Genomic DNA, 14160 nt, shown 5'->3' with positions numbered 1-14160 from the left:
AAAAAATATATATATACTACACCCAGATTATATATATATATATATATATATATATATATTGAGAAAATCTAGATTATATATTTTGAATCAAATAACATTTTTGTATACATGGTAGGTAAAGTATTTTTCATCTATTATTACATATAGTAATAATAGCCAATGGTAGGTAAAGTATACATGGTAGGTAAAGTATTCTCCAATGGTTGGGCTAAAAACCAAATATTTTAGCCCGGAAAATTTAGCTTTTAGCCTAGAAACAACTTTTCTACTCCAACCGTTCTGGCCTAAAATTTTAGCCCGGAATTATTAAAGAATGAACTTAGGCTATTTTTTTTCTTAAATTAAATTTAAAATAAATAAATAAATAAATATGTAGACTGTCGTAAATTAATTTTATGAACATTTGAATCTAAAAAAATTTAAATTCCGATAAATATTGAAAAATCACTAAATTTCCCACAAAGCAAGCCTTCAACTTTTACCAATCTTTCAACCCTGGGCTAACTTTCAATTCACCAACCTTTGAACACCAAATTTTCAATTCACCAACCGTTTAACACCAAACTTTCAACTTTCACCAACTGTTCAACGCCAAACTTTCAACTTTCACCAACCATTCAACACCAAACTTTCAGAAATCATCCTCTATATAAACATATGTCCAATATTTGTTGATCACACAACCTTTCAACCTTCAATCATCATCTATATTCACCAATATTTCAACTTTCAAAGAGTTTTTGTTTCCTAAAAATCCTCAATATCTCATCAATGGGTGATAGAATAAGGCGTAGTATGGCAATGCAGATGGCACAATACCAAGCAAGGATGGAGATTGAGGATGCAGAATTGTTCAACGCCGAAGTTGAACTTATCAACTCGTTTATGCAATCTGAGCACCATAGCGAATCTAGTCATCGTGGTTCTGTCACGGGGCGTTCATATGTGCAGTGTGATAGAGAAGAGTGTCATGATCGAATAATGAAAGATTATTTCATCGAGTGTCCAAGATTTCCTGCTCATGATTTTCGGAGGCGGTTTCGGATGAGGAGAGAGCTTTTTGAAAGCATCTTGAATGCAGTTGTCAATCATGACCACTACTTTGAACGGAGGGTGGATGCCGCATGCCGACAAGGTATATCACCTCATCAGAAGCTCACATATGCTTTTCGCATGCTAGCTAATGATGCTCTGCAAACTCAACTGACGAGTATTGCCGACTTGCAGAAAGTACTGCTATTGAGAATCTGAAGCACTTCTGTAAGGCAATTAAAGGCATATATGGAGCCAAATACCTCCGTAACCCAAATCGTGAAGACTTGAAGAGGCTTTTACACAAGGCAGAAAAAAGAGGCTTCCCTGACATGATAGGAAGTCTCGATTGTATACATTGGAAGTGGAAGAATTGTCCTACTGCTTGGGCTGGCCAATTCAAAGGCCGTCATGACAAGCCAACCATCGTGCTCGAGGCTGTGGCGTCTTACGACACATGAATTTGGCATGCTTTCTTCGGCGCTCCTGGATCAAACAACGATATTAACGTTTTTTGGTCTTCTCCTTTATTCGATAATGTTGTCAATGGATGGGCACCAGAATTTCGATACAAGGTAAATGGTAATAGGTATGAGCTAGGTTACTACCTAACTAATGGTATTTATCCTAGTTAGTCTACTTTTGTCAAAAGTTTTTCTCATCCCAATAATGCAAAGAAGAAATTATTTTCGCAGAGGCAAGAGTCTTACAGGAAGGATGTGGAGAGAGCGTTCGGGATTCTACAAGCTCGATGGGCCATTGTTAGAGGGCCTGCACGATTTTGGCAGTCCGAAGACCTCCATTCAATCATGATGACGTGCATAATTTTGCACAACATGATTGTGGAAGATGAGTACATTGAAATTGAAGAAGATTCAGACGAAGATGTGGATGATGACCAACCAACACATGCAAGAGCTATTGCAAGATATGTTGAATATCTCGCTCCAACCACATATGAGACCCGACAGGATAGGGTCACCTTGAGTGAGTATATAAGACGTTTAAATAGAATTCAAGCTCCTCAATGTCATGACACACTCCGTAAAGATTTGGTTGAGCATGTATGGCGCCGAGAAGGTGAACGTTGATGATGTTGGTTATGCATTTATGTAATAATTTTAAGTGTACTATGTTGTTATTTTCTAGTAATAAATTTAAGTGTCTTTTTGTGCAAAGTATTTTGTCTAGTACGTTGGATAAATGATTAAATGGAGGTTGAATTATTCAAGGCATCTATTCTACATCAAAGTGGGGAATAATAAGACATAAATTATTGGATAATTAATAAGACATAAATTTAATAAAGTACATAAACTTAATAGAACCGATAATTCACAAACCACAATTAATAAACTTAATTAATAAAGCACATAATGCATACACTACATAAACTTAACAATCATATCCACCATCTTCACTTGATGATGGACTTCGTTGAAATGTTGGGATATAGGGTTAAGAAGATTCATCATCTTGAAACATACTCCTTGAGGCAGACTTTCGCATAATTTCCTTTTGCTTACCACGTAAGAACTTCTTCCTCTCTGGAGTGTATTTGCTGAGGTCCTTCATCATGAATTCAATTTCAAACCTATTTTCCTCCCTATCTAAGATTTCCTTCATTTGCAAACACATTCGGGCCGCTTCTTCTTGGCGAGCGCTATAAGTTTCGTTCAATTTTGCAATTCCGGTATCAAAGTGTCCACTCATCAAATCTTGGGAATTCCCTTTTCTCTTTGCTTCCTTTTGCTTATCTCTTCCTGAGGGCCTTGCAAAAGAAGGAGATGGGGTCATTTCATCGACACCTTCATCTTCGGCATTTGTCTGTGCAGCTTCATGTTGAAATAATCTTCCCCATTGTTGGTCCGCATCGGTTCCCCACCTCGGACAATCCTTGAGGATGTCCCAAGCATGTTGCAACTTAAAAACTTGATTTTTTGGTGTTACTCGTCTTGTAAATTTCCATTACTTTGTCACCCTATGCAAAAAATACATAAAAATAATTAGTTGCAACATAATATTATGTACATGACAAATAAAATATCAAGAACAAAACTCACAATTTCTGTGGCGCTCCTCCCACTAGCCATGCCAATCACAGCTCTCTCCAAGCTTCCTTTCCATAAAGTGCATGCTTTGTTGATAGTCTTCCACCGATCATAAACACCACCACCATCCCGCCTGCCGCCATTGCAGTTTTCTTGAAACTTTGCAATGATTTTATCCCACAAAAGCTTCTTATTTTGATTAGTGCCAACTGCACCATCTTTGCTAATAGAAACCCATGCCAAGCATAGAGCAACATCTTCCTCACAAGTCCAATTACGACTTCTAATATGCTCTCTTGCCATGTTGAACAATTTGGAAATGGAAAGAAATGGTAGAAAGATAAATTGGAAGAATTGTAAGAGAAATTTGAGTTTTGTGTGGCTGTTTGAACAAATACATAGGTATTTATAGAGTTTTTGGGTGAATTTTGAGTTAAATAATTTTTTTAAAATTATTTTAACCGTTAGATTTAAATTTGGGCCGTTAGATCTTTTTTTTTACCGTTAGATTTGATGATATTTGATCTCAGCCGTTGGATTCAATGTATTTTAAAATAACGTATTTTAAAAAATCAAATTTGAATTTGGACCGTTGGATCAACCAACGGTCCTTGAAAAGCAGCCATTGGATTGAAAATGTAGCCGTTGGAGGTGGTCTGGGTGGCCGATAACCCGCTGACAGCGGGGCCCACCCTGTCGGGAACGGATTGCATGCGCTCTGCGTGGGGCGCATTGGAGAGTGAACGGGCCGAGACTGGCCCAATGGCCAGCGAGTCCCTAATAGCATGTGGTCTGTTGGCTCCTCTTAGTCCCTCAAGTAACTTTCGTACCTTGTAGCGGTTTCTTCTAAGGCTGTAAATTCCTCCATCGGTTAACAAAGGTAATGAATTCAAAACCGGGCTGAATTTTTTCATTCACCAAGCATGATAATTTTAAGCAGGTTGTTGATGAGGAGTGGAATGATTCTGACTTGGACATTGTGTCCAAGTTGAGTAAACTCATACCGAATATTCTCAGTCCCTGCCCTCCGATTACACTATGTCTATCCCCTTTTGAATGATTTGACCATAAGCGGAGTACAAGGTGAAGCCTATACAGAGGCTCTGGAGCTAGCAGGACTGGTCGCGCAGGGGGGAATTCTGGGGGGTATTTGGCCCAACTTTAACATTTGGCATTTAGCCCAATGTTTTAGCATGGGTTGGAGATGGTTTTTTTTTTTGTTGGGGGGGGGGGAGATTTGGGGGGTAATTTAACATTTAGCCCACCATTGGAGGTGGTCTTAGGGATGTTTTTTTTTGGGGGAGGAGGGGGGAGGAATTTGGGGGGTAATTTAACATTTAGCCCACCATTGGAGGTGGTCTTAGGGACGTTTTTTGGTAAAAATATATAAAGTAATATGTATATGATTGTTTGTGGGTAAAAGATAAAATCAAAAGCATGATCCAATTCCTAAGTTTATGCAATATTTGTTGTTGGTATACAATATTTTACTTGGAAATGAACATTTTAAATAGTAGGTAGGTAAATTAATATGGTCTAGTTATACAAATACACACACACACACATATATATATGTATGTATACACATTTTGAATCAAAGAACAATTTTGTACATGGTAGGAAAATTACTTTTTTCTATGTATTATTACATATATTAGCTTTTTTTTTTTTTTGTAAAAATATATATATGAACTCATAATGCCAGATACATAGAATTAAGCCAACAATTCTCATATTTGATATTAACATGCAATGAATTTTTTAACATTAATGTCTTATTTTTCTTTTTGCAAAATCATTAACTCTCTCCTTACAATTTGCATAGAATTAATTATGCACATCAAATATGCAATAGGGGTATTTTAGGCATCTAAAAAATGTAAAATGTGTAAAGTAATATGTAACTGATGAATTCACTTAGGTGGATCCTAGTCACTAGGTTTTTTTTTAAGTAAAAAAATTATGTCAAGTTTTATATGAAAAAAAAAATTGAATTTGAGAAGTTAAAGTCATATTTTCTGAATATTTTATTTCACAAGATTAATAAAATAAATATACAAAAAAAAAAAAAAAGGCATAACAATGTAGCCGCTATATGAATCGTGCGGTGCAAGTTCTATATAAAGGTTAAAGAAACCGCGGGTTTAGAACACGGGTAGAAATTCAGAGTTGCATTCTTCTTCCCCAACATCAGAAGAAAAAGCTTCCTCAACTCCATATTTCGGCGCCTCTGGTATATTTCTGTTCTTTAGCCTTTTCATTCTTCCGGATTTCTTCAGAGCTTTTATTTTACCCATTTGACGTTTATAAAGTGGAAGATTGGATTTCATATGATTGTCTGAATACTTAGGGTTTGTCTACACAAATTCTTGCTATATTTTAGGCTTTTATTTTCTTGATAAGAACGTTCTTCTGCTATGTTTCAGTTATTAAAATTTGTTTTCCTTTTCTGGTTTTGTTTTCTAATCTTAATATTAATGCAGGGTTTAGATTTCTAGGTTTTTTTTGTGCTGTAGTTATTTGCTTTCTTCCAATTGTAGATTATTCTTCATTGTTTCATTCTCTGTGTGGGTATTATCTTATAAAGTGCATTGGTTTGGATTCAAATTCTCTCGTAACTCACTCTAACGATCAAAACTGCAGAAATTCAATTCAAATTTGAAGCATGGGGATACTCTTTCCCCACGACATCCTATTTAAATTACCCCTGAAATCTTTTATCATATGCAACTTAGTGAGCAAGACATGGAGATCCGTTGTCCGAGACCCACGCTTCATTGGAGCCCACCTGAGCCTAATAATCAACCCACATCCTCATACACCACCGTATTTTCTGGTTACAAAAGCCTAAACACTAGTTGACGGGGTAACGAAAGACTTTTACTCTGTGCATTATGCTACGATGCAGGGACACGGTGGTTTATGTACAGATACGTACGGCACACGACAATTAGGATACAACACGCAACATATACATATCGGAGTTAACAGATACGTAGTTGACTATTGAGATATGAGTATCCGACTGTAAGTTTGGCACTAAATTTAGAGGACAATAATAAATAAAAAAATCAAAGATAAGTGCCTTAAATCCGAAGAGAATCGTGATAATTGAGAATTCATTGAAGTTAGCCTGAATTGAAACGATTCTTTGACCAAAAAATTGAAACAATTCTTTACCAATATTATCTGTGTGAAAATTCAGATCTTTACCTTTTTTTTCCTCACTTGAACTTCAGAAATCAGATTTTGGTGGGAAAGACCATCACCGTCGACCGTCGTCTGCAATTGCAAGTGTCTTGGCTTCGTCATCTGCAACTGCAAGTGTTCAGACTGCGTCGTCTGCAGCAAGTGTGCTGGCTGCTGGTTCTGTGTAACTGGGTTTCGATTTGAACAGCAGAACAGGTAAGAGATCTCTTCAAGCAATCATGTGTATCTGGATAGATTTCCTAGGGATGCCTTTAATATATTGGGATTTTCCCAACGATCAAGCCTTTAATCACTAAATGTCATTATAATGTTATTTAATTTGTATTTGTATGTGAGTGATTTAGTGTTGGAACCTGTTTCCCATATAAATTATAATATTATTTAGTTTGTATTCTTATCGTTTATATGCTTTGTTTATCTAGGAAAATGAATCATCATGATAATCAAGCGAATGCTAATGTTAATTCGGATAAGAATGTTGAAAATAATTTAGATGATCATGTTCCACTGCGGTAGTATGTCAAAAAACTTGAAGGAGTGGAAAATTGAGGATGAAATATTGTGTTTGAATGCCACTATTGTCATAAACTTCCAGAGGATCTTACTTTAGGGTCAAGTTTTATTTGTTGAAAATATCTAGAAATGGGATCGCGTCTTGCAATAAGCTATTATGAAACCCTTACAGAAATGAAAAAGCTAGTTCAAGAGTGCGAATACAAGCTAAAGTGTTTTGCTCCTTGGCAAGTTTGTTTGCCCAATACTGGTTCTTTTTGTTATTCTCTACCTGAAGTGAATCTTGACCCAAATAAGCGAAAGGGAACATATGGGCCTCTCATTAAATCTTTTAACAAGGAGGCTAAAGATCAATGTGATGCTAAAGTTGCAAGAATGTTTTACACATGTAGCTTATCATTTAACCTTGCAAAAAATCACAACTATCGGAACTCGTATCTTTGTGCTTCTATACTTCAAGGGTATGCTCAACCAGGTTGCAATGCACTGAGAACTACCCTTATACAACAAGAGAAGAGTCACATTGAGCGATGCCTCCAACCAATCTAGCATACATGGAGCACTAAATGTGTAAGTCTGTAATTATGTGGACAAATGCACAAAGGAGACCACCTATTAATATTATGCCAATTTGTGAAAGCGGGCCTATGTTCTTGAAGGCAATTAATTGCGAAGGTGAATACGAAGAAAAGCATTGTATTGCCAACTTCTTTACAGAAGCCATTAAAGAAATTGATTATGAAAATGTAGTTCAAGTGATCACCGACAATGCCTCTGTTTGAGGAGTTGATGGATTACTTGATGAGGCACACTGTACCAACATCTTTTGGACACCATGTGTTGTTCACACCCTAAAGATGTTAGGACAGTGGGCCCCAATAAGTAATTCAGTAGCTCTACAAATAGGGTTATTGTCAGTGACCATGTGAATTACATTTTCACAACTATTTTATTTAATGGCTTCGGTAAGGAAGTTGACAATACAATGATCGTCTTTGTAATCACCTTCGCAATTAATTGCCCTCAAGAATATAGACCCGCTTTCACAAGTTGTCATAATATTAATAAGTGGTCTCCTTTGTGCTTCTGTCGACCCATCACTACACTGACTTACACATTTAGTGCTCCATGTACGCTTGATTAGTTGGATACATCGCTGAATGTGACTCTTCTCTTGTTGCAGAAGAGTAGTTCTTAATGCATTGTAACCTGGTGGAACATACCTTAGAAGTGTAGAAGCACAAAGACACAAGTTCCGTTAGAGTGGATTTTTTGCAAGGTTAAAGGATAAAACACTTGTGTAAAACATCCTTTCAACTTCAGCAACACATTGATCTCTAGCCTCCTTGTTAAAAGCTTTACTGAGAGGCACACTTGTTTCCTTTCTCTTCTTTGGATCAAGATTTACTTAAGGTTGAGCATAAAAGAAAGAACCAGTATTGGGCAAAGTCACTTGCCTTGGAGCTGAACTCTTCAGCTTGTATTCACACTCTCAAACTAGCTTTTTCATTTCTGCAAAAGTTTCATCAGTAATCTTGTGGCAAGACGCGATTCCATTCCCAAAAATTTTCAACAAATGAAACTTGACCCCAAGGTAGGATCCTCTGAAATTTTTTTTGACAATAGTTGCATTCAAACACAGTATTTCATTCTCCTCCATTTACCACACTTTAGAGCTTTTTGACATACTTCCACAATAGAGCATAATCATCCAACTTATTTTCAAGATTCTCATCCAGATTAACATTAACATCCTAATTAGGATGATCATTTTCCAAGATTAGCATAACATATAAACCATAAGAACACAAACTAAATAATTTTATATGGGATACAGGTTTCAGGCCACTAACGTACAAACTAAACCATATATTATAGTAACAGTTAGTGATTAAATACTTGATCGTTGTGAGACCCCCAATATATTAAAGGCACCCCCTGAAGTTTTGACATGAAGAGATCTCTTTGACGTATTTAAACACACCCCAAGGAAATCTAACCAACCAGTTACACATGATTACTTGAAGATATCTCTTACATGTTCTGTTGTTCACATCGAAACAGCCAGCACACTAGCTGTTATAAACGACAACTAGCATACTTGCAGTTGCTGACGACGCACCCAGCACACTTGCAGATGACGCAACCAGCACACATTGAGTTGCAGACGGTGAAGGTCTCTCCCACTGGAGTATGATTGCTGACTTTCGAGTGAGGAAAAAAAAGGCAGATTTAGTGCAATTATTTTTTACCTTTTATGCTTATCCTCTGGATTTAGTGTCAAACGTATATGGAAAATCGGATATTTGTAGAAAAAGGTATGTAGGCTAAAAAATATATTTGTTATTGATACGCGAATGTGGAAAAATGGAAGATAATGCTTTTTTTCTCATTGTGTTTCTCTACAAGATTACAAGGATATATATACATGATACAAGTGTGTAGGTAGGACAAGGTAGTCGTCCTAGTGTGTAGGTAGGACAAGGTAGGACGGTTGTAGAGGACAAGGTAGCCGTCCTAGTGTGTAGGTAGGACAAGGTAGGACGGCTGTAGGACGGCTAGTGTGTAGGTAGGACAAGGTAGGACGGCTGTAGGACGGCTTAACGGCTGTAGGACGGCTTATTCTTCCAATAATAATATTATATACAATTACACAAGGACTCCAACCATATTCCTTATTTGTCTAACACTCGTCCTCAAGTTGGAGAGTGGATGTCAAGAACTCCCAACTTGCGTAACATACCCGAAAACTTTTCTTTCCCAAGAGGTTTGGTAAACAAGTCTGCCAACTGTTGTGCTGTACCCACATGTTTGGTCTCTATTGTGCCATCTACAATCTTATCTCGTATAAAGTGACAATCCATCTCAATGTGACGAGTTCGTTCATGAAAAACAGGATTGGCAGCTATATGTAACGCTGCTTGATTATCACAAAATAAAATGGAAGGACCATCCAAAGGAATGTTCAAATCCTTCAACAAAAAACGAAGCCAAACTTTCTCGCAACAAGCACCTGCCATGGCCCTATATTCTGCCTCTGCTGAAGAGAGCGAAACGGTTTTCTGTCGTTTCGTCCGTCAAGAAATCAAAGAACCACCCAAGAATACACAATACCCAGTAGTCGAACGGCGAGTGATAGGGCAACCTGCCAAATCAGAATCACAAAACGCAGTTAACTTGGTCTGGTTGTCAGAACGAAATAATAAACCTTGACCTGGAGTAGCCTTCAAATAACGAACAATACGAAGCGCAGCATCCATATGAGATATCTTTGGCTCGTGCATAAAACGGCTTAGAACATGCACAGAATAGGTGATATCCGGCCGAGTGATAGTGAGATATATTAACCGACCTACTAATCGTCGATACTTTTAAGGATCCTTGAGAAGTTCTCCTTTATCAGATAATTTTGTGTCATCCATAGGAAAAGCAATGGGTCGTGTTCCCAAAAAACCATAGTCCTTGAGAATCTCTAATGCATACTTGCGTTGAGAAATATAAATCCCTTGTTTGGAACGAGAAACCTCAATACCCAAAAAATATTTTAAATCACCAAGGTCTTTTATCCGAAATTGATCACGGAGAAAAGACTTCAGAGAATTAATGGCACTAGTATCATTGCCTGTAATCACAATATCATCCACATAAATGAGCAAAGCTGTGAAAGAAATACCAGACTTTTTAGTGAACAATGAATAGTCAGCTTTGGATTGTTGAAAACCGGCAGAAATGATGGCAATAGTGAATTTGGCAAACCATTGGCGAGAAGCCTGCTTAAGACCATAAAGTGACTTGTGAAGGCGACACACAAGATTCTCCCCCTGTCGTCGAAGACCAGGAGGAGGAGACATATAGATTTCTTCATATAAGTCACCATGTAAGAAAGCATTATTAACATCAAGCTGATGAAGAGACCAAGACTGACTAGCAGCAAGAGCAAGAAGACAACGCACCGTAATCATCTTAGCAGTAGGAGAAAAAGTGTCATGATAATCAATACCTTCAGCCTGAGTGAAGCCTTTAGCAACCAAACGAGCTTTGTAGCGGTCAATAGAGCCGTCGGAATTGTGCTTGAGTTTGTACACCCACTTACAACCAATGGGAATTTTGCCAGGGGGCAAGGAAGTTAAAGTCCAAGTACCATTAGCATGTAAAGCTTGAAGCTCCTTAGTCATAGCACGTTGCCAATTGGGGTCAGTGGCAGCCTCGGCAAAGGAGGAAGGCTCCACAGTCCAACTGACAGAGTTAATGTAAGAAAAATGCATGAGAGAGTAATGGTGATAAGAGAGAAAATTACAAAGTGGATATCGCGTACCTTGTGTAGAATCGGGTTGCGAAGTCGAAGATGGGTGGGATGGCAGAATCACCTGCGAGCAAACGTAGTCTTTTAAATAGGATGGAGGTTTATGGGCACGGGAAGAGGTGCGAGGAAGGGGAGGATTGGTAGGTAGTGGGGGGGGGGGGGGGGGGTAGGGATGTTCGTGGGTAAAAGGGTGAAAGGTAAGGAAGTAGCGGGGGGGAGGGGGGGAAGGAGGGGATGCCGAGAGAGCAGGGGCATGGGGAGGAACGGGTAATGGGGCAGCAAGGGAATCTGTGGGAGACGTGGAAGGGGAGGAAGGTGGAGGAGGGTGAGGCGTCGGGGCAGGAAGGGGTGGGTTATATGTAAAGTCCAGAGAGGGTGGGATGGGTAGGGTAGGCGAAGAGGATGGGATAGGAGGGTGAGAAACGGCATAAGGGAAAGTAGTTTCGTGAAAGATGACGTCTCGACTAGTGAAAATGCGGTGATTGTCGAGATCGTAAAGGGTATAGGCCTTTTGTCCATGAGGATAACCGAGAAAAATGCAACGATGAGCCCGAGGGGAAAATTTGGTGGTGGGAGTGACAGAGGTGGCATATGCCAGACAACCAAAGACGCGGAAGTGGTCATAAGATGGGGTTTTCGAAAAGAGAACCTCAAATGGGGATTTATGATGGAGAAGACGGGTAGGGAGACGATTGATGAGATAAGTAGCGGTACGAACACATTCCCCCCAAAACTTGATAGGAAGATGGGATTGAAAATGAAGGGCGCGAGCGGTTTCAAGAAGATGACGATGTTTTCTTTCAACAACGCCATTTTGTTGGGGGGTATAAACACAAGAAGTTTGTAAAAGCACCCCATGATCAGAGAAAAAACTACGAAGAGATAAAAATTCACCACCATTGTCAGTACGAATGCATTGGATGGTAGTGCGGAATTGGGTAGTGACATAAGCAAAAAAATCCTTAATTAATTGTTGAGTGTCGGATTTATGTTTCATGAGGAAGACCCACGTAAAGCGAGAAAAATCATCCACAATGGTTAAGAAATAATGAGCACCAGAAAGAGAAGATTGACGATTCGGGCCCCAAATATCACAATGAATTAAAGCAAAAGGGAAAGTTGATGAAATTGAACTCAAAAGAAAAGGTTGACGAGTTTGTTTTGCCAACGGACAAACATCACAAATATGACTAGAATCAAAAGTGCAATTAAGAGAGCTAGATGCTAAAGCTTGCAAACGAGTGGAGGAGGGGTGACCAAGACGCCTATGCCAGAGGGAGGAGGGGATGGTAATGATGTTGCAGAGAGGTTGACGGGTGGGGAGAGAAGAGGTAAGGGCCACAAGGTAATACAAATCGCCACGTCGCTTACCCACACCAATCATCGCCTTCGAAACCAAGTCCTGCAAAACACACCAAGAAGGAAAGAAGGTTATGGAACACGATAATCCATCTGTAAGTTTACCAACCGATAAAAGGTCCACTCGAAAATTAGGGACACATAAAACATCCCTCAAAGTAACTGATGAATTTAAAAGAAGAGTGCCGGTAAAAGTAATGGGAGCGGAAGCACCACTAGGCAAAGAAACAGACAGCAAATGTGAAGGAGAGCGATTAACCAAACATGAAACGGAAGAAGTAATATGATCCGTAGCACCACTGTCAAGAATCCATTGACCATGACGAGAGGTGACAGGTAACAAACCTTGGGCAAAATCAGTAGTGAGCACGGCATTGGCCTGAGGAGGGGTGGTGGTGTCACGTAGAGCAGCTAGAACACGGGAGTGCTGCTCGGCAGAGAGGTCAGGCATGGCAAGCTGCAAGTCATGCAAAGTGGGCTGGGCCCCGTGCACTTGGTGGGTCGCTGGAGTAGAAGAGGAGGCGGGGGCCTGGGTGCCTTGCACGTGATGGGCCTGGGTGAAATTATGGGGCCGGGAAGTAGAAAACCGTGGCTGCCGGGGAGGACTGGAAGGTGCATGGCTGCGGGAAGAACTGGAAGCAGTGGCACGGCGCGGTGGTCGCCACGGTTGGCCATGGAAGGGATGGCCAACGAGATAGCCATGAAGTTTATGGCAGGTGTCTCGGGTATGATAATCAAAATTGCAGTAGGTGCAGTGGAGGGGAGGACGAGCAGAGGAGGGACGGGACGGGCCACGAACAGCCATGGGAACGGCAGAGAAAGTTGCCGAAAAAAAAAAAATTAGGGCTAGGGTTATAAACCTGCTCTGTATACCATGTAGAAAAAGGTATGTAGGCTAAAAAATATATTTGTTATTGATACGCGAATGTGGAAAAATGGAAGATAATGCTTTTTTTCTCATTGTGTTTCTCTACAAGATTACAATGATATATATACATGATACAAGTGTGTAGGTAAGACAAGGTAGCCGTCCTAGTGTGTAGGTAGGACAAGGTAGGACGGTTGTAGAGGACAAGGTAGCCGTCCTAGTGTGTAGGTAGGACAAGGTAGGACGGCTGTAGGACGGCTTGACGGCTGTAGGACGGCTAGTGTGTAGGTAGGACAAGGTAGGACGGCTTGACGGCTGTAGGACGGCTTATTCTTCCAATAATAATATTATATACAATTACACAAGAACTCCAACCATATTCCTTATTTGTCTAACAATATTCGCATCCCCATAGTCAACTACATATCTGTTGACTCCGAAATGTATCCCCCGCGTGTCATATACGCGAGATGGGGGTAAACCATTGTATCCATGCATTGTAGTTTGCGCCCACCTCACCGAATTTTAATATTCCTCTATGACTTATGATAACCAATCTTTTGACGAGTAATGCAACATAGATTTTCCAATTGCCCACAAGGAAAAACTGGAGAATTCGTTTTTCCGTGTGGTTTGTGATGGGTTGGTACGCCTTGCAGATGATATCTTCCGTTGTGGTTTAGAAACTTCATTACGTTGAACCCTTTTTATCAGAAAGTCACTGACCCTTCCTAGGCCTGGTGTCACCTTTAGTACGCATTGCTAGTATGATGCTACTATTGGGTTCGGTTTTGATGCTATGACCAATGACTGTAAGGTTGTGA

At 39.6% G+C, this 14160-nt stretch overlaps 2 pseudogenes across 1 annotated transcript; both read left to right on the top strand.

The window, feature by feature from the left end:
- The first annotated feature begins 771 nt into the window (after positions 1-771).
- On the top strand, positions 772-2210 carry LOC137728281 (protein ANTAGONIST OF LIKE HETEROCHROMATIN PROTEIN 1-like; annotated as a pseudogene).
- Positions 2211-4789: 2579 nt separating this feature from the next.
- On the top strand, positions 4790-9109 carry LOC148697178 (uncharacterized; annotated as a pseudogene). Its single transcript, XR_015963155.1, has 2 exons — positions 4790-5316; positions 6323-9109. The product of XR_015963155.1 is annotated as an uncharacterized LOC148697178 (transcript).
- Positions 9110-14160: the final 5051 nt, after the last annotated feature.

Source organism: Pyrus communis, chromosome 5 (assembly GCF_041283825.1).
Source record: "Pyrus communis isolate YQ-2024b chromosome 5, ASM4128382v1, whole genome shotgun sequence".
NCBI lineage: Eukaryota > Viridiplantae > Streptophyta > Magnoliopsida > Rosales > Rosaceae > Pyrus > Pyrus communis.
The sequence above is the reverse complement of the archived record's forward strand: the minus strand, read 5'-3'. Positions and strand labels throughout refer to the sequence as shown.